This window comes from Platalea leucorodia (genome assembly GCF_965183815.1).
Source record: "Platalea leucorodia genome assembly, chromosome: 1".
NCBI classification, from domain to species: domain Eukaryota; kingdom Metazoa; phylum Chordata; class Aves; order Pelecaniformes; family Threskiornithidae; genus Platalea; species Platalea leucorodia.
In genome coordinates, this window is record NC_138823.1 from 39,805,267 (window position 1) to 39,825,051 (window position 19,785).

Consider the following 19,785-nt stretch of genomic DNA (forward strand, 5'->3'; position numbering starts at 1 on the left):
AACCAGTTAAAAATTTTCAATTAAAAAAAAAGAGCTTTTAGATAGGATAGAAGAAAAATAATAATAATAAAATAATAATAATAAATAATAATATATAATAATATATAATAATAAATATTAATATATAATAATATATAATAATATATAATATATAATATAATATGTGTTATAAAAATATAATATCTATTATAAAAATATAATAATAATTATTATTAGAAAAAAATTTAAGGCCAACTCTGGCACTCTCTTTTGGGAAAGAATGTAGATTTTGTGATTTACTGAGTTTTCAGGATTTTTCAATAGAACAAGATTGTGCCTTAGGAAACAAACAACAACTCTGAAACTTTAATCTATAAATTGACACATCTACATTATTCATATTATGACAGGATCTAGGAGACTTGATCATGGACCAGGACTCCTTTTAGCAGTAAGACAATATAGAAACCTACAGGAAAAAAACAAACAAACATCCTTGCCTTACCACGCAGGGATTCTAAGGTAACAGAAGAAGAAATACGATGAAGTCACAAACGGTGGATTCCCTCCACCAGTTGGCCAGTGAATCATCCTGGTAGCAAGAGCAAGAAGTTTCTCTGCGCTGCCTTGGATTCACATCACAGAATGCAGTGAGCCATCCTGATGTCTTGCCATGGACAGTAGACACTACTTAAGGATGATTACTTTAAAACTAGGCAGCTGTATAAAAGCCAGCTGCACCTCAGCTCATGGAGGGGGAAGTATAAGGAAGCCAGATGCTGCTGGTCAGCATCAGCCTTTCTGGTCACATCACCTAACGGTCCTTTATAAAGGCACAGAGAAGATGAAGATTTTGAAGGAGGGTACGGAGGTAAGTTGGTAGCATGAAAAAGAATGATGGTATTTATATGAAAAAATAAAAGATAGAAAGAAATTGGCATCTTGGGCTACTTCAGAGGAAAAAGTTGGCATATTCACAGTGAAAGAAAGAAGGTGGGTGGGCTAGAAAGGAACTGTGAAATGAAGCTTGTGTGTGATGTGCTAAAGAAGTGATAAAGTCTAAGCAATGGCCTGGGGGGGAGAGAAAAAAAAAAAAAAAAAATCTTTTCAGCTGTGTCCTGCACATTTGAATAGGGTAAGGCTGCAATTCCCATGCCCAGATAGATATTAAAATAACTGACACAGAAAATGAGAAAAATTTTACCTGGACTGAAAAGACCTTCGCTCTTGGAAATACCAGAAAAATCTTCAACAATTGGCTGTAACACACAAGAGAGGCAAAGATGATACCCAAAAAAATACCTTCCTTTATAGGTCTGAGTGAAGAAAGCAAGCAAAGTTGCCTTCAGAGATAAAAATGGGATGTGGATGTGTGAATACGTAACAGAAGGAAAAGTTTGTCTTCTTTTTATGTATGACATGTATACTTTATATATGTACGTATAAAATAAAACATGTTTGTATTTTTACAAATATAAAGGCTATAAATATAAACCCTTTGGGGATTTGAGTTAATGGTTGGACATTCATGAAGAGATATCACAAAGATGGAATGAGGGTTTTTTTTTTTTTCAGGTGAGGAGAAGGTAGTTTGACAGCAAAGAGTGAGTTTGCAAGCGTAGAAATAATAGCAATCTCTGACAAATACAATTTAACTAAGACACGATCCCTTTAAAAAAAAAAAAAAGCACTAAAACCAGACCAGATTTCCAAATGACATGTGGTCAAAGTCAGTCTTATCACCGCTAAAAACAGAACTAGGAAGAAATCATCAGGAGCTTGTGAGAGTCACTTATGAGGAGTACAAGGGAAAGAAGCAGAATAGGAAATGTCCTCGCATAGAAAAGCTAAAGTGATAGCAGGTAGGAAAAGAAAAGCTAAAGCGAAAGCAGGTAGGAAAAGAAAAGCTAAAGCGAAAGCAGGTAGGACTTCCAGTGATCTTAGGGAAGCCAAAGTGAGGATGGGAGGGAAAAACCCAAGAGCTGAGAGCAGATGAGGAAAACAACAGTGATAGATTGACAGAGAGCAAGCAAAGGAGATGTACCCAACGAGCTGTACTAGAGAAGATACTGTGATGGCTGGAAAGAGGGAATGAAGCAGAGGAGACAGAGGGCACAGTTTGCTAAAGAATAAGTTAGGTGAATGATCTTTTGAGGGAAATTTGAAACAAGATTGCAGATCAAGCTAAAATGTAAGAGAAAGAAAGCATGCAGCTGATATAGAGTTGGTACTTGATACCGAAATTAATCTCAAGTATTAATTCCCATTCAAGTCAAAGGAAAGCATATCTATGGTTTAGCTTTTCGGCCTATGGTCTAGGCAGTCTCAAGAGATCAAGCCTTCTCTTTGCCCAGGAGCCCAGCTTCCATGATCAAATATTAAAGCCTGTGTGTTATTGAACATAACTAGATAAATGGAGCATCACAGAGAAGTAAACAAGCAATATGGCATTGAGCAGAGATCTTGCAAATGAGGGAGGAAAAATATCAGCATTTGCTTTCAGTTTGGGTCTTGAGTCTATCCTGAATTTGAATTAAGTGTCAAGATGAAACGTGAGTATAGTTAATTATTTAAAGATACGATGCTTTGGGGAAAGCCTTGGTTTTTTGATAATTTGTGACTAACTTTTAATCTTTAAATTTTTTTATTACACTTTCTTTCAAATAATATTTTAAGCAGTGCATCCTCTGAAGTTCCCATGAGCTCCAATTTGAGTGTGGTAAATAACATGCTTCGGAACTCAGAAATAATTTTCCATATTCCAAATATTATAAACTTGAAAATGCTGGAACACTTTTTTTTTTTTTTCCTCCTTTATGCAGTTTCTTTTTCTTCTTATAACCTTGGGGGACTGTTTTGGATGTAATGGAAAATACTGTATCTCACTTCTTGTCCACTCATGCCCCTAAGCTCTATGACCAACAACAAAACAAGTACAAAACTACATCCTGTATTTTGAAAGTGTAATAAATGCTACAAATGATTATCTAGATTAAGTATATTTTTTCCTAATTCCCTTATTAGTGTCAGAGCAAGTATGGATTGTTGGTTAATTATTTATGTCTAAATAATTGTTCATTTGGAGGGATTAACTCACTCCACAAACTGTGAAGTACTGCTATTCCCATTCAGAAAGTGGGTAATCTAAGGCCTGAAACAGTTAAGTAATAATGTGACAGCAAATCTAATGTAGAAACTGCATCTCATGATGCTTCAGCTTCTACTCTGTCCATTGGACTATATAACGTGACATCCAATGCAATGCAACTGACTGCAGCTCTTCCATCCCACTTTTTAAAAAGTAGTGCTTTACTATTCTAGTAAAAGGTCAAGTATTTAGAAAGCAGCTATCCTGGTTGCATATCATCAGTATCCTTTTTCAAGTAAGTAACATGAGATACCCATCGTAACAAGTATGATAGCAATAAGTAACATCAGATGCATAATAAACTCTTCAAAGTAACTGGTTTAGACCTATTATTTGTAGTTATCAGAGAAAGAAAACAATTTTCTGAAGGCAAAAAGTCTCATACTGTTCTTGGCCAATGGAAAAATCTTCTAACCTAGATGAAAACTTTATTTCTACTCATTGTTTTTATATCTACAAATGGTCATAAAACGATCCAGTTTCAAAAAACCTCAGAATTCTTTGAAGACAGAATGAATCAAATTAAACCAAACTTGACTATAACCAAGTATTTCAATACTGAAACTAGCAGCAGCCTCTGGGAGAAATGAACAGACCCAAACTTCATGCAACTGCATCTAGAATTAAGGTAGCATTCAGCCTTCTTTAATAACATTAAAGTTGAAGGATACTAAAGATCACATGGCCAAAACCTCTGAGAAATCCAGTAGTAGGCATCAGCAACCTTTGATGTCACTGGCACAGGTGAGATCTCAGCCTTTCTGAGGAGCAACATCGGTCTCCACGCATCAGAGCGACATTCTATTTTGGATGTGAAGATCTAGCTCAAAGAGCTAGCAGCACACACCAGCTCAATATCTACAATAGGGCACCACGGTTTATGGACCACAGACATGGTCCATGACAGACCAGACCCCAGAGCGGACTGACACTTTCAGTGCTTAACACCAATCAATATTATTCTGAATATACCTGTAAGTTGGTCTGTTCATTTCTTTATTTGGTTTTGTTTTTCTTGTTAGTGATTTGCTAATAAGCAGCTAAGTTGTCAAAGTTTGCAGAGTGACTTCCAACCTGATGATCTCAATACAGTACATCTGCCCACAGCAATAAAAGTGGCAACAAGATGAGTTGTTTATCTCTGGGCCCCAATGGCAGAATACAGCTACAAAGGTCAAACATTACATTTGCAAGAAGTGACAGAGCTTCAGCATCAACTTCATAATTTTAGCAGCCGTAACTGAAAACTATCTAGACATGCAAACGGCAATAAGGAAGGACAATTACATATGGGAAGACGAAGGCTGTTGCAGTGTATAATACTATGTTGTTGTGTATATTACTACATGACAGCTGAAACCTAACAAGGTCAACCTGTCACCAAAAAAAAAAAAAAAAAAAAACTTAAGAAAATAATTACGATGGACAGACATGCCAGAGTGCTCCAGCTTTCATTTGATGCTCTGTCTAGGAATTAAGAATGGCATGATTAGTTTGCAGGAAAAAAAGAGTGATATCAACAAAAGTACTGAAGTAAAAAGAAAGGTTAATTCTACTGTTGTATACTGGAAACCTGTATATTAACTCAAATGTTGTTTAAAATAGTCATCAAAATTCCTCAACCTTCTTTTCTCCTCATTTATGATTACTTCAAAGACTTTTTTTTTTTTTAACTTGTATGCTTTAAATTAATTGCAAGTTCTTAGAAATTCAGGTTATTAAATTTTTGCATTTTGAACTAAGGAGCTGTTTCAAATCAACTGTAAAAAGCCATAGACAACAGATGTTTGCCATAATTCTTCTAAGAGGAAGATGATAACATGGCCAACCATCCACCAGCGAATGGGTAACTTGAATGAATGAGTGGGAGCAAGAGTGAAAACAAACCACAAGGATGGTACAAAGGTTGTTTTAGTTGGCAGCACTCTCATGCCATAAACATACATTAAAATAAGAAGATTAAAGAAAAAAAAGATTTCTCTCCTTTTGCAAACCTCATTTTATTAGCACTAGAAAATTTTCAAAATAAAAACATCAAGGAGATTAGGAATATCTGTAACTTGACTTGTAAAAGGTCTTTGTGACCTTCTGAAAAATAAAATACACTTCTTAAATGATACTCTAAGTTCAGGCATTATACATTTAAGTAAAACATCAATTATCTCAATTAAAGAATTAGCTGGTATAACAGGATTTGAAATATAATTCCTCTACTGAATGTAAATTTTCATTTTGATTCATACAGGGTCTTAAACCACAGTTAAAAAAATTATGATTTCTTTAACCTAAAAAACTAATGTCCCAAGACCTCTGCACACCCATCTGAATGAACAGCAGTAGAAAATTTGTTAAGGCAGATAAACTGTTGCCATTAGATTTCAGAAGGAGCAGTCTTTAAAAGAAGAGAAGTCTACTGCCCCTTCCTTGCTGCCTAATGCATAATTCCATCAATTTACAGCTATGGCAGAGTTATAGAATTTAAAAAAAAAAAAAAAAAAAACCAAACAAAAAACCAAAACACTCATTCTGATTAGCTCTAAATTTTGATAAGCCTAAATCTCTAGAGTTTAGATGTTAATTCAATCTTTCACAAAATTCAAAAGCAAGAACAAGTCCATGTTTTGATGTTCTGATCTCAGAGCAAATACCCAAATACAGGCAAACCATAAGATTTTGTTTTTATTTTGAAGTCAGTGCAAGTACTTACAGTAACCTAAAACACTGAATGCCCAGAATCTTGATTTTAATTGACTGTTTTCTTTACAGAGCTCTGCGCATACAGATTTCTTCCTGGAAGTGTCATTTTGCTGTTTAGAACAAAGACTAATAGATTCATCAAAACTAGAAGAATTCTTACCATTTCTGTTTAAAGAAAGTGATCATCATCTCTGGGTACAGAAATATTGCAGGACCATACCTAACAGCACGCATCCTACTAATTGTATTGGAATCCCGTTGGGAAGTATGAATTTCTTCATTTCCCCACTGATTTGTTAGCATAGAAGTCAGAGCTGGACTTCTGCATTATTTTGACTGCACACGACCAATATCCACTTTAGAATCTCTTTATTTGAGAGTTTGTGAAGTTAATTTAGATGCACTCAATACAACAGAAACTACAACGTGAAACATCACATTTGGGCTTCTCAGCTGAGACATTCCAGACATCAGCATCAAACCAAGCACTCAGCTTCCCCTCACCACAGTTTTCTACAGGCAGGTCTTTTACAAGGAGACTTTCACTCCTACCAGTTCCACAGGACATCAACCTGTTTATCCACTTTTCTTGGGTCTGGGTAGCCACCAGCCCTATCACATACAGGTGCTGTGCAGTTATATTGCTTATCATTTACAATTGGAAACCATTTTGGTCTCTTCCTCCATCACCTTCTATTAATGCTTACTTTAACCCTTTGTTCACACTATGTCCAGAAATCCTTTGCTCTGCTTCCAAATACAATTGTACACAGCTGAGCACAGACAACCCCATGATCTCATGACTACCCATTTAACATTTGGTAAAAATCACTCTTGGGTGATCCAGAAAAGTCTTAGGTCCTCAGTGTAACAGTACCTGATGTTTGCGTTCATCCTTCTTAATATTTTCCTATTCCTGAAAAACTTTCTAAAGGAAATTTTGAACTAAATCTATCCTCAGAGATTCAAGAAGCTGCTCTTTGAGCAGCAGTTTACTCCACAGTTAATGATATTCAAAGCTTACAGAGGATGCAGACCTCCTCTTTAAAATAAGTCTGGTTACCACCTTCTTGCAGACCTCTTACCTCAATTAGCAGCAACCAGACAAGTTAATCTTATCCCTGCTAGCGAGGAGGTTTGCTGTGGTTCAGAAACTGGCATAAGCAGCACCCTGACTGCCAATATGAGCCCTCTCCCAGATGCAAATGCAACACATCACACCACCATAGTCAGAGGCACAGGTTACTATAAGAGCAATCCAGGTACAGGGACAGTCTAAGGAAGCCAGACGCCAGAAAACAGAAGAGGATTAAGACAACAGAAATGCTATTTAAAAATTCTTCCCTTTTCGCACCGCCTCTGTGCTGCAGCTCTTGAAGGAGCACATACCACGTCTCATCTACTGCACAAGGGCTTTCCATGGATCTAGAAGTTGCAGACAGCAGATTTGGTTATACAATGCACTCCAAGGAGCTCATATTATGTATAAACCCTTTGGCAGCTTAGTTTCCCATCTAACTTTCTACGTTTTGAAACTACTGCTAAAGCTCACATACAGGGAGTTGACCACTGCACAGAAGTGACAGGGTCAGCAAATCTGTTCCTGCTTAAAACATGTTTAGCTCTACAGGTGGAAATGCTAGAATGAAAAATGAAATGAAATGCTAGCATGAAAACAACATCAAGCTGTCTGGCAGCAGTTAGGGCTTCTAGTACGTCCATGAAGTCTCACTTCCATATGCATTTAAACTCTGGACTCTCATTTTTGTGTGCATATATGAGTCCAGGTTTTCTAAACTCAGAACATAGGCATTGGTCCTGAGTGCATTTTTGTCTTCAGTTTAATCTTTTATTATTAAAGAAATATTTAATAATTTGCACTGAACGCTGGACTTATTTCAAAGATCTGACAGATCTATACAGATTTCTGTGCACCAGAACAATAACTATGAGCCATCCTTTAAGGGACATAGAAGTTTCCACTCTTCACATCTGAACACTGAAAACCTTCAGTGCCTTTTGACAACAAGACAGATCTGCGTGCTGTCTGCCCACATAGGCAAATGTTAAAAAAAAAAAATAAAGTTTGTTGAAGTCCATTCCAACATTCACATTTGTTGACAAGCACTCAGTAGCTCTAGAAGGTACACCAGAACAATTGTGAAGATGGGATGGCAAGAAAAGCATGAAACAAAAGTCTCCCTTCACAAAGACATGAGTAGTGTTCAAACATCGAATCAGCATTGTATCTTAGATGTTTTCATAAAAAAAATAACCTGTGAACTGAAGAAGAATACCTGTTTTTTGAGACTGATGTGCATTAAGGATGTAACTAAACAGAAATCATCATGAAGAGTCTACGTGATACTCTTACTACTGCAATTCAAAACTAGAGAACAGGTGTTGCACAATAGCAGAGTCCTGATGCAAACAAAATGCAGTAAGCATGCTAAACACTGCTGCTAAGGCAAACATTATCATCTAGCTCTAGTTTACAGGAACTAAGATGCCTGGAGTAAAATCTCAGCTGGCATCGATCTGCTCTAGGCAGCTAACTTCATTTTCCCACCTCCGCTTTCTCCTCCCACGCCACAGTTTATGCCGCATCATTTGATTCAGGGAGCACATGCCTCAATATGTTTGTGGAGACAGCGCGTAGCACTATGAGCTGCCATTTTTTGTTGTGCTTTCTAGCAGGTAATAAGAAGAGTCAATAATAAGAATTTAAATGTCTTTTTCTTCTTACCCGTTTGCTGCAGTCTATCTGTTAATAAGTTCTTTGAAAATATGGAAACACATTTTGTGCACATATAGCTTGCTTTTGGAAACTTCTGTTAACATTCTCACAAAGCCCACACAGCTCCAGGCACTGTGCAAACATATGGGAATATATAGACTGAAGTAAATACAAAACAGTAGAAAGAAATATCAGTAGATATGAAAATAAGGCCACTACTAATACAGGTCAAAAATAGCACCGGTTTATTGCATAGATTTTAGTAAACAATATTGCACGTTCTAGTAGAGTGTGTGCATGTGACAAACAAATGTCATTGATTGCTCCACAAAGTTCTGTTCCCAGAATTTATTTAGAAAGCTGCCCAGAATGCTAATATAGTCAATTATCTAGCGCATCTCAATACTGCAAGTGACACTAGTGTAAAATGTATTGAACTAACGTGGATTTCCCGCCCCCCCCCCCAAATTCTCATCTGTCTATTCAGTTAAATGTGAAGGGAAAAAGTGCTCTACAACTTGAAGGCCGAGGTTTTTTTTCCTTTGGAAGAGAAGCAGCAAACCAAAACTCAAAGGCTCCCTCTGCTGTCATGTTTTAGAAGTTTCATCAAATTTGTAAATTTCCCGCCCCCCGCCCCAGTCCGAGAATATCTGGTATTTTCACACATCACACAGTGTTCCAGCTCTGAAGAGTCAAAGACACCTTTATCCAAAAGTAAATTCCTCAAAGTGCAATTAAATACCTGCTTCTCAGGGCTGGAACAGTACCATCCCTTCATGTTTGCACAGCAGCTATGCATAGTATCAGGAAAAAATGTTTATGAATAGTTTATCGTCTTTGTCATCAGCTTTGGGGTCGAGCTGGATTTAACTGCAGACAGAGATACGGATTTTGTCTCTAACAAAGCCAGATCACTTTGCATGAAGCAACTGTATCAAAGAGAAATAAAAATTTCAAAGCTAAGGGAACAGTCCTAGAGATAGAACACATTTCTCCTAAAACAAAAAATACACCACAACCAATTAAACAAGCTGGAGAGCTATACTGCCTCTAGCAAGCATTTTGCCTCACTCTTCGCCAGCCCCAAGAGACAGACGATGGAAGTTACCTGGCACAGGTGAGTAGCAAAGCAGCAATATCAAGGTATCTTGGCACACAGCTGACAGGGACTTGTCTGATTCTTAGCATCATGATAGGAAGCTTAGTGAGAAGCACTCCATCAGGGACCTAACTCCAAGCCACAGAAGTCAACAGGTCCGTCAAAAGAACCAGAACCAGACCCCAAAATCTGCCCTCCCACACTGAAAGAAAAGAATAAAGAACTTTGGAGGATGTCATTTATTCCCAGCAATGTACAAAAAGGGAGGGTAATAAAAATCAACAGATTTCTGCAGCACTCAGTCAAAACACCAAAGTGTAAGTTTAAAAGGAAAGCAAAACACTTGAGTACTTCGCTTTCTAGACAGTCTGTGGAAACCACCTCCCCAGGCACAGGAGGTGCGGAGGGAGGCAGCTGAGGAGGGACCCGCTCAGGGAGCGCAGCGCTCCCCCCGCCAGCGCTGCTCCTGCAACCTTGGCCGCCCGGCAGAGGCACAGGCTGCCGAGTGACACATTCCCCTAATGCTTCCCTAAAGTATATTTGGTGCCTGAGGTTAATGGAGCGACTGCAGCAAATATTTCCATGCTAGTCACAGAATTTGCCCCGATTGCTTCCGTCTTCCTTCTACTCCGAACCCGATACCTCCCAAACCGGGAGCTATATTTACCCCTCGCACACTGCAACATTTGATGGTCTCATGGTTCTAAATTAAGAAGCTTCTGTCATGCCCAGGACCAGCCGTAACCCTTCTCTGTCGGGTCTCCACATCAGACTTCTTGGTGCATTTGTGGCGCCCTCTCTTTAGATGTACACACATACTTAGATGTACACACTTAAATAGCCAGCAGTCATCTCACTCATCCAATAGTGAAATTGAGATCACTGGATGTTCCATGATGTACTTACCCCACTTTTCATTTGGTATGTATTTAAACTGATGGAAGACAGTCTTTCTCTCTCTCCCCAAACTGCTAAGATAGCACTTACAGCTATAGTCTAATTTTGCCTAAAGATTATACCCAGCTACATCTGTGTCAGTCACCTTTCTCCAGGAAACATGCTAAAAACCATCATGTTTCCACTCCTCCCATATCCTTGGCAGAGCAAAACTGTCCTCTACATTTCAACTTTTGTTTTCTTTTTACTTTCTCCCAGTACACTTTTACCATTATTGTAGGCTAACTCACCTACAGGAAGCAAGTCTAGTTCATTCTTTGTAAAGCTACACAAACACCCTAATTTATTACTCTCTGTAAAGCTATACAAGCACTCTAATTTATTACTAACAACCTCTTAGCATGAAATGGCTTTGCTCTCTAGTTTTACTAGGCTAGGCTCATGCATTAAATCCTACCCATCCAAATTTAGATAATACTTCTAACATCCCAGATTTATCTTGGAGGTGGACCATCCTAATCTAAGAAGAAAAATCAGAAAGAGCTTTTGAAATATTTCAAGTGAAAGATGCCCAAATAATATTAAGGTAGCTCCATATTTAAAATCTCCCAAATGCCTTCAGTTAACAATCATGGTTCTTTGCTATCAAGGCCTATATCCAGTGAATTTAAGATTGGTCTTATTTACCTAGATTGCAAGTACCAATGACTTCATCAGTTTCTTACAGATGTAGGTAGTACATACAGGCATCAGCGGAAAAAAAAACAACTTAGAATGTCCAAAAAGTTAAAGATTCCTCATAAGGCACCTCGTAGTGCTATCAAACATGCCAATATGACCAAGTGGTCTACACATTTACTTACCCCCCCAAATTAAATTTTTTGACACTTATGTTTGTAAGAAGTTGCATCTTTATTTCCTCCAGTTCAGTCCGACTGCTGCACACTTTCTCGTTTACTGGTATTACACTCCTGACTGGCAGGGCTGGAAGGAGCAATTTTCATACAAGAATTGCTGATATTACAAAGCCAAAAAAACTTCCGGTCCGCTTATACCTGCCCCTTCAACATATCTGATGCTGGAAAGCAAGGGGGTAGAAGAGGAATACAATTAGTTAATGCAAGCAGTTAGCAATCCCATCCTCCGTGCTTTTTTAGACAGGAGAGAGAACACAGCCTCCCAGAGCTCCTCTTGCATCTATTCCAAACTCTGCCTACAGAGCTGGAATAATTATCCTGACTTGGGATCAACTGAGCGTCAGAAAGTCTGAAACAAAAGAAGTTTGTGAAACTTATCTTTACAGTATGTGCACGCTTAATTAATTTATTCCCTAAGCCCTGCTAGGTCAAGAAGTGCCCACATGACTGACATGAAACCAAGGCATGAAAATTAAAGGATGTTTGCTGTTCAACAGAAAGTCTGAGGTACCAAAACCAGAAAGCCAGCAGTATCCTGGGCTGCATCAAAAGAAGCATGGCCAGCAGGTCGAGGGAGGTGATTCTGCCCTCTACTCGGCTCTGCTGAGACCCCACCTGCAGTACTGCGTCCAGGCTCTGGGGTCCTCAGTGCAGGAAGGACATGGACCTGTTGGAAGGGGTCCAGAGGAGGGCCACAAAAATGATCAGAGGGATGGAACACCTCTCCTGTGAGGAGACGCTGAGAGAGCTGGGACTGTTCAGCCTGGAGAAGAGAAGGCTGTGGGGAGACCTTATTGCAGCCTTGCAGTACTTAAAGGGGGCTTATAAGAAAGACGGGGACAGACTTTTTAGCAGGGCCAATAGCAATAGGACAAGGGGTAATTGTTTTAAACTAAAAGAGGGTAGATTCAGGCTAGATACAAGGAAGAAATTTTTCACAGTGAGGGTGGTGAAACACTGGAACAGGTTGCGCAGAGAGGTGGTAGGTGCCCCATCCTTGGAAACGTTCAAGGCCAGGCTGGATGGGGCTCTGAGCAACCTGATCTAGTTGAGGATGTCCCTGCTCATTGCAGGGTGGGTGGACTATATGACCTTTAAAGGTCCCTTCCAACCCAAACTACTCTATGAAAACAGAAAAAAAGACAACCCTGTCCCGTCCTTTTCTATAATGCTGTTAATCAGTGAATTAAGCCAGAAAACTGTGGATACCAAATCTTTTCATTTCACCACATGCAGATGCACCTGCTGTCCTGCACAGGTATGGGATGAGGCAGCCATTTTGTTTGCTCGCGTGGTGGAGGTAGACTCTTGCACATTTGAACTGATCCTGCTCCAAACTCACCAGACATGATCCAGTTGCGAGTCAGAAGCCTGCAGCAGACCAGGGGTGCTGGTCAGTCTGGTCGAGGGCCATCTGAGCAGCAAAGCTCATTGCTCTGACCCAGAACTGTGTAGATACTGCTCTGCAGAAGTGGGCACACAGGCAGCAGAGGTGCATAACAAAGGTGACAACTAGATGAGTGCTTGCACAGGTAACAGACCACAATGTATAAAAAAGGACTTTTTTTGTGAGAGCTCTCTCTCTCTCTCTCATAATAAATTAACTTGGTTAAAGACATCTTTATGCCAGCATTAGAATAATCTGAGCTCTGTGTAAATTATGGTACACTTGAAATTCACAATCTGTTACAAAAGGGCTCTACCTCTGTAAAGAAGGCTGAACACTCAGGTTAAAATCTGTAGAATGTAACAGGTAATATCCAACAGCATCTCACCCCTGTTCTGGAAACAGAAGTTCCTGGAAGGAAAACCTGGATTTCTAAGCACCATTTCTTTATTTCAGAGTGTTTCCTCCAGCAACTACATTTCAGCTAAAAGCAAAGGATCCAGCTTTCACCTGGGAACAGGTTTTCCTCTGCTAATTCCAGCAAGCCCTGACACAAGCGTGAGGGAAGAAATCAATAGGAAAGAGCAAACCCAAGTCAGTAACTAACCCAACGTCAAGCACATTTTGTCTTTGTACAGGGACAGAAGCACTTGATTCAGTGGGAGTGCAGCACCTGCCCCCATCTAACTCCTATATTTAGTTCTCCTGTAGGTTGCTTTAGTATGCTTCCTCTGGAACACCAAACACATTTGAAGATGGAAACTTCAACCAAATTCTCTCCAAAGGTAACTTAATTGCTGGAGCTTGGAGGTATTTTTCCAAGGGAAAAGAATGTGGAGAATCTGTGGGTAGTCCTTCTAGACACACCTAGTAACTGAAACTTGCCAACCGCATTTCTGTCATGTGCAGTATAGATTTAATTTTGCAAAGTAAATGCCATTTTGCCTGTAGAATAACATTCATCATCTTGATAATTTTTCGTATTTGGTTAAAGATTCTTTTTAACAGAGAAAATCCATGCTTAACTTAGTCCTTTTGAGAAAGTTCTCAATGGACTCTTTTGTTCTTGGCTGTCAAGTGAGTCATGTTTCTACTGCAGATATATTAATAATTTTTAAAAAAATGTTTTGCTATAGAATTTCCTCCTTTTAAAGGTTTTCTGAATCTATTCAACTTGCATTGAGCTATTTATATAACTCACATATCATAAAGCAACTGAACTAATCCATTGAAGTAAAAATCCAGAAAGGGTCCCGATTTAGAAAGTTGCAGGCACTGGAGGCTAGGAGAGCCCGCCGGAGGCAGCTTATGCTTTCCTTGCTCTTACGCTGTTCTTGAAGTGTTTCATCACTGGTTGTGGTCAGAGGCAAGATATGAGATTAGCCAGATCTTTGGTCTAACTGGCATATCCATTCTTATAGGATGCAATTTGTGGGAAGCTTTTGATTGTAAAATATCTGCAAAAAGGGCTGGGTTGAAATTTCAAAATATTTCTGCAACAAACTTCTTGAACTTGTTAAAACTTAAGACTGAAGTATCTTTTCATACTTTCTGGATCTCAGTTCAGGCAATAAAATGGTTTTACTTATATATTTCATGTGTTTATTTTTAGGACCTTTTTTGAGCACAATGTTATGAATACTAAGACACATGAAAGTGTTTAAAGTACTTTGATTTAGAAAGAATCAGGAAAAAAATGAACTGAGTGCAATTTAATAAATCTTTTTTACATCCCACATTTCGGTTCATTTCTTTAGTGGGGTAGAAGACTCCTACACGTTTTTGGGGGGATATATCACAGTAAGATTTTAATTTGATCTGTATTGGGTATTAGCCTTGGTGACATTACTGACCAAGGACTTTGGGCTAGACTTAAGTCTGTGAAACTTTGTAATGAAAAAGAACATTGTCCCAGAACTTTCTGCAATATCAGAGTGATTGTGAGAACTACAAAATTGGATCCAAATCAGCCACAGTGAGCCTTTTATTATTAGTGATGCAAGCTAGATGACAGGGGAAGGCTAAAACTGTCTTAAATCTCTCCTGCAAAAATTTCATACTCAGAGGTGTAGTCTTCCTTAAGACTCAGTACTTCTGTTCTTGTCTTCAAAGAGCTGCACAGAGCTCATCGTTTTTTAAATTTTGCTAGCAGATTAACAGGTAAATTACTTACCAACCTGGATGGTTCCCTCTTGACTTCCCTCCTCAGGCAGAACCAATTCAAGGTCAAGCTCTTACCTTTGTATGGAAAGTTGCAATCACCAGAGAACTGCAGCCATCCTGGGAGCAGGCACCATACTTTCAACTCTTTCCTCCTACCTGTGTCATGAAATACCTGTGCTACAGTTCTTTTCTCCCAGTTCAATCAATCTTAAGACTGAAAAAAACCCAGTTACTGTCAACAAATTTATTTCAAAGATCCCTTTGCATCCATTTCTACACCCTCTCTATCTGCGGTTCATCCTGTACCTCCCCCACTAAACCCTTCTCAGTCCCTAATACTAGTCTACCTTCAGTGTCCTTTCCCTAGAGTTTCCACGTATTTCACCAGTACCGATTTCTATTTAACCCTTTTCCCACTCAAAAAAAAAAAAAAAAAAGTAATATATTTGCTGCCAGCACATTCTTCCCTCAGCTATCCCTGTTTCCTCAGTCTCTTTTAATGACAAGCTTTAAAGTCCAGAGACATCCATTTGTGAAGAGTCTAGTGCAAGCGTCTCACCCTTTGCCTGTCCTTCAACTCTCCTGTAGAAAATGTGATTTATTATAATAGGATTATTACATTATCAATTAAATATAGATCAGTTGATGCCTGCTGGTTCTTGACTAGGTATAAGTGTGTGTCAGAATTCCTGCATTGCATTTTTGCATTCTAGTTGAATATCTGTTTCTCTAAAAATACAAACAGGAGAAATTTGCCGACACTGATGTTTGCAGAAATAAACATTTTGCATATCACTTTCAAAATTACCTTTTGACTGCCAAACTAATAACAATTCTCTTTCTCCAGCAGTACTTTGGTACCAGCATTTAAGAAAAATTAGCTAGCTTATTTAAATAAATCTTATCACACTGAATGACTTCAAAGTACAGCACAATAAGTAGCTATTCTGTTCTGTACACCTCATCACACTATTATCCCAGTGCTTCATTAAATCGTTAATTCCCAATCTGTACCCATAAGGTATTTTTCTCCCTTGTTTCTCATGCATCATTTGAAAGACAAATACACTGCAGCAGGCATGGTCTCATTTGCGGTCTCTGGTAAGTCTCTGCCTCAGTGGTACCTTAATTTCTGAGGAGCACAATTGTAAAAAACAGCAGGTCATTTGATCTGAGATCTGACACCGGTGTAAGCTCTGTTTCTCTCTTCACACGCTCATTTTGAAAAGTCAGCTGCATTATTTTCCAGGGTCACCCAGGTAGCAGCACCTCAGACCGACAGTTCCCTTGGCACATTCCTTCATGGGCTGGTAGATGGCCTCTAAGCTCCCAAACTTCAAAACTCCTTTGTTCACGTATCTGCATTACACAAACTTTTTCCTGCACTGCTTGTAGATTTTTCTCGGGGACTTAAGGATAGAGGAGGAGGGAAGGACTCAGAAGTACCTTCCAACTTTAAAAAAAAAAAAACAAACAAACAAAAAAAAAAACCCCACATTTGAAACTGAATTTCTCCCAACTGAAAAACAGCTTTTTATTCTTTGTAATCATTAGAACTGTAGGTTTAAGATCAGCAAGCTCCTTCAATTATAAAAAAAAAAAAAAACAAAAAAAAACAAACAAACAAACAAAAAAAAAAAAACAAAAAAAAAAAAAACACAAAACAAACCCACAACACAAACTTAGCTCCATACTGAACCAACATACAAATGCATAGCGAAACAGAGTACATCTGGACAGCATTTCCTCAATTTCCTTCTACCTTAGGCTTTGTTGGTGTGTTTGCTCCCTGCAGGTGGAAATATCACACAATTCCATCTGTTTCTCATTTTCTTGAAAGATTTCCCATTATCCCTCCCACTTGTTCCAACCGAATAAACCAACAGCTCATTGTTCTTTTACATGCCATAGGTATGATTAATGGAATTGTAAGGAATGGGAGGAAAACATCAAAAGAAGGTAGAAAGTCAAAGTGTCCTTTCAAGTGAATTTTCTGTTGCAGAGAAAGCAGGTAGGCTCACTGAATGAGATTCAAGTTCCTCAACAGTTGCAATCTTTCTTAGATCTGAAGAAAGAAACTGAGAAACTCCATCATGGTGTAATGCTACAGAAAAGCTGTGTTTAAACAGAGACTTTTTCAGTCTACCTAAAAAGTCTTGAACACCGTTAAGGCAGATTTGGCACAGAGAAAGCTAACTAGAACTTGCAAGAGAGTTAAGCAGTGAAAGTGTTCAAAACACAGCTTGTGTGGGAAACCTTCAGTATTTTTTTTTAATCTAATGTAGAACTTAATTGTATTTCATTATCTTGTCATTTAATCAGTATGAGGATTAAAAAAAAAAAAAAAATGATGCAACTTATCAGTATAGCCTGCTCCAAAGACTAACAATTATTCACAGAAATAAACTAGTAACTGAATAACTTCTTCAGATAAGCAACTTAAAATAAGCAAGGCTAGAAAAATCACTGACCATGAAATCAGCTGGGGAAGCCTCGTAAACAGCAACGATGACTTGGGGCAGGGGAATGGCCTATGCACTGAACACAACTAACCATCAAAGCCTTGGTAAATATATGGCTTATTTAAAGAAAATGTGAAATAGGGAACCTTACACTGCAGCGCAAGTTAACTCTAAGACTGTAAACTGATGTAAGGCCAAAAGCAAAATCATGTTAAGAGAAAAGTGGAAGAGATACATAGGAGATAAATGGGAAAAAAACAACAACAACAACAAATAAAAAAAACCCAAGCAGATCAAATTAGGAGTTCAACTGGACTATGTGAACACACTTAATTTTAATTCTTTGCTCAAAAGATTCTTCCAGCATCTGAAAAGCTACGCTGAAGTGTGAGTGAAGAATCAACCTCACAACACTCTCTTGGCTGTTTAACATCCTTTGTCTCGTACAGCTGTTAGTTCTCTTTGGTGTTCCAGCAGTTCATCTGCTTTCCAGGACAAGTACTCCTGTCTCCACCTTTGACTTTCAATTTTCCAAAAAGTCATCAATACTCACTAGCAACCGGAAGAGCAGATACGATAGTTATTTATTAACATTTAAAATAAGCATAAATTTCAGGAACTAAAAACTTCTCTAAGTTGTTCTGCATGTGGTATTCCTGAAATTAAAGATGATGATCAATACAACTGAAAGACCAAGCATTATCATAAAATATGAAGTTGAATGGAATACAGCTCAAGTTAATAGCAATTAAGTTACATTAACTTGAAGAAATTAAATACAGTTTTACACATTTTCTGATGAAGCACCACACTCACAAGACCCAGCGAAGCATCTCATGAGAACTAAGCTGCAAACCAGTTAAGCAGTTGAAAACCAATTGGCAGCCAATTAAAAAAAAAAAAAAAATTATGGTAAGAATTTAGTAGCAATGTTTTCCGGAGAACTAGCAGAAGAGGGATAGATTTAACATCCAATGTATTCCAGTCACACAGCACAAACATCTGAATTTTAACCAATTTAACAATTCTATATTCCTGGAAAAAAATATCTTAGTCCTTTCATCCCCTATTTTACATAGCTGCTAATCTGAACTGATGCAAATACTTGTAAGATTCTTGGGTAATACTGAAGAGCAGCTGCATATATTAATGCTTGCAGAATAAAATTTCAGCTTTTTTTTTTTTTTTTAAACAGTAGATATACAATTACAGTAGATAAAGATCCACAACCTTTTATCTTACCCTTTTGCTGAAATGTAATAGCTTAGCTCAAACTAAAGCTAAACCTCCATTTAGCTTGCTCAAACGCTTAGTTTGGGAATTTTTATTCCTGGACTAAGCATAAAGCAAGGATTTCTTTTTTTAACATCTGAGGTTCTTTCAGATGTTTGTAGAACAGGAAAGAAAGGATGCATAAATTCAGAGTTCAAGATTAAAGTGTAATGCTTCACATATGAGGGCACAAATCAAGACAGCTTGTTCATCTGAAAGCCCACAAGCTCAACTTAAAATACAGTCATCAATCTAGAGTATCTTGTTTCATTTTACATGAACATCCACTTCATTCTGAAGATGCACGTAATCTTGTGCAAGCAGATGAAATGTTATAGTATCTCTGAGTGGATGAAATTCAAAACAAACAAAAAAAAATGTAGTTTCTCAAGTGTTACAAACTAATTTTACAGGCAAAGGAAGTTAATTCAGTATTAAGGTAAGTGCAAATGCACACAGGATATGCAAACAGCTTATAAACTCTCACTGTTAACACACTGGTTATCACCACCACTAAAATTCAGAAGAACAGTTAGAGTGGACCCTTGTACTTAAATAACTGTATGCCCTTTAAAATTACAATGAAATCATGTCCCTTTCCACCTTCTGAACAAAAATGCTGCAGAGTTAAATTAAAAAAAAGTGGCATAAACCACATGGGAGACTGAATTCATCCCATTATTAAAGCAATATTTCTCTATTTACATTGTGGTAAACAGGCTGAGACAAGCTAAGCTCAGCCAGATTTCCTCTGTCCAGAGAAGGAAATATGTGAAGTCAGGAACTTTTTTGTAGATTGTGAAAACAGCATCCAACGCCAGGCTTCCCTCACAGGCATCCAAAGGAAGCAGCAGACAAAAGACATGACACAGTGGAGTCTTCCCAGAAAGGGTAGGGAAGTGGGAAGGAATGCTTACTTAGATGGGAGTAAGAAATTCACTACCTCTTGAACATCTGACTAAGAACAGATTTCTGGAGGAAGATACTTGAAGACCCACCCATCTGCACTCTGCTTGCAGTGTGGCAA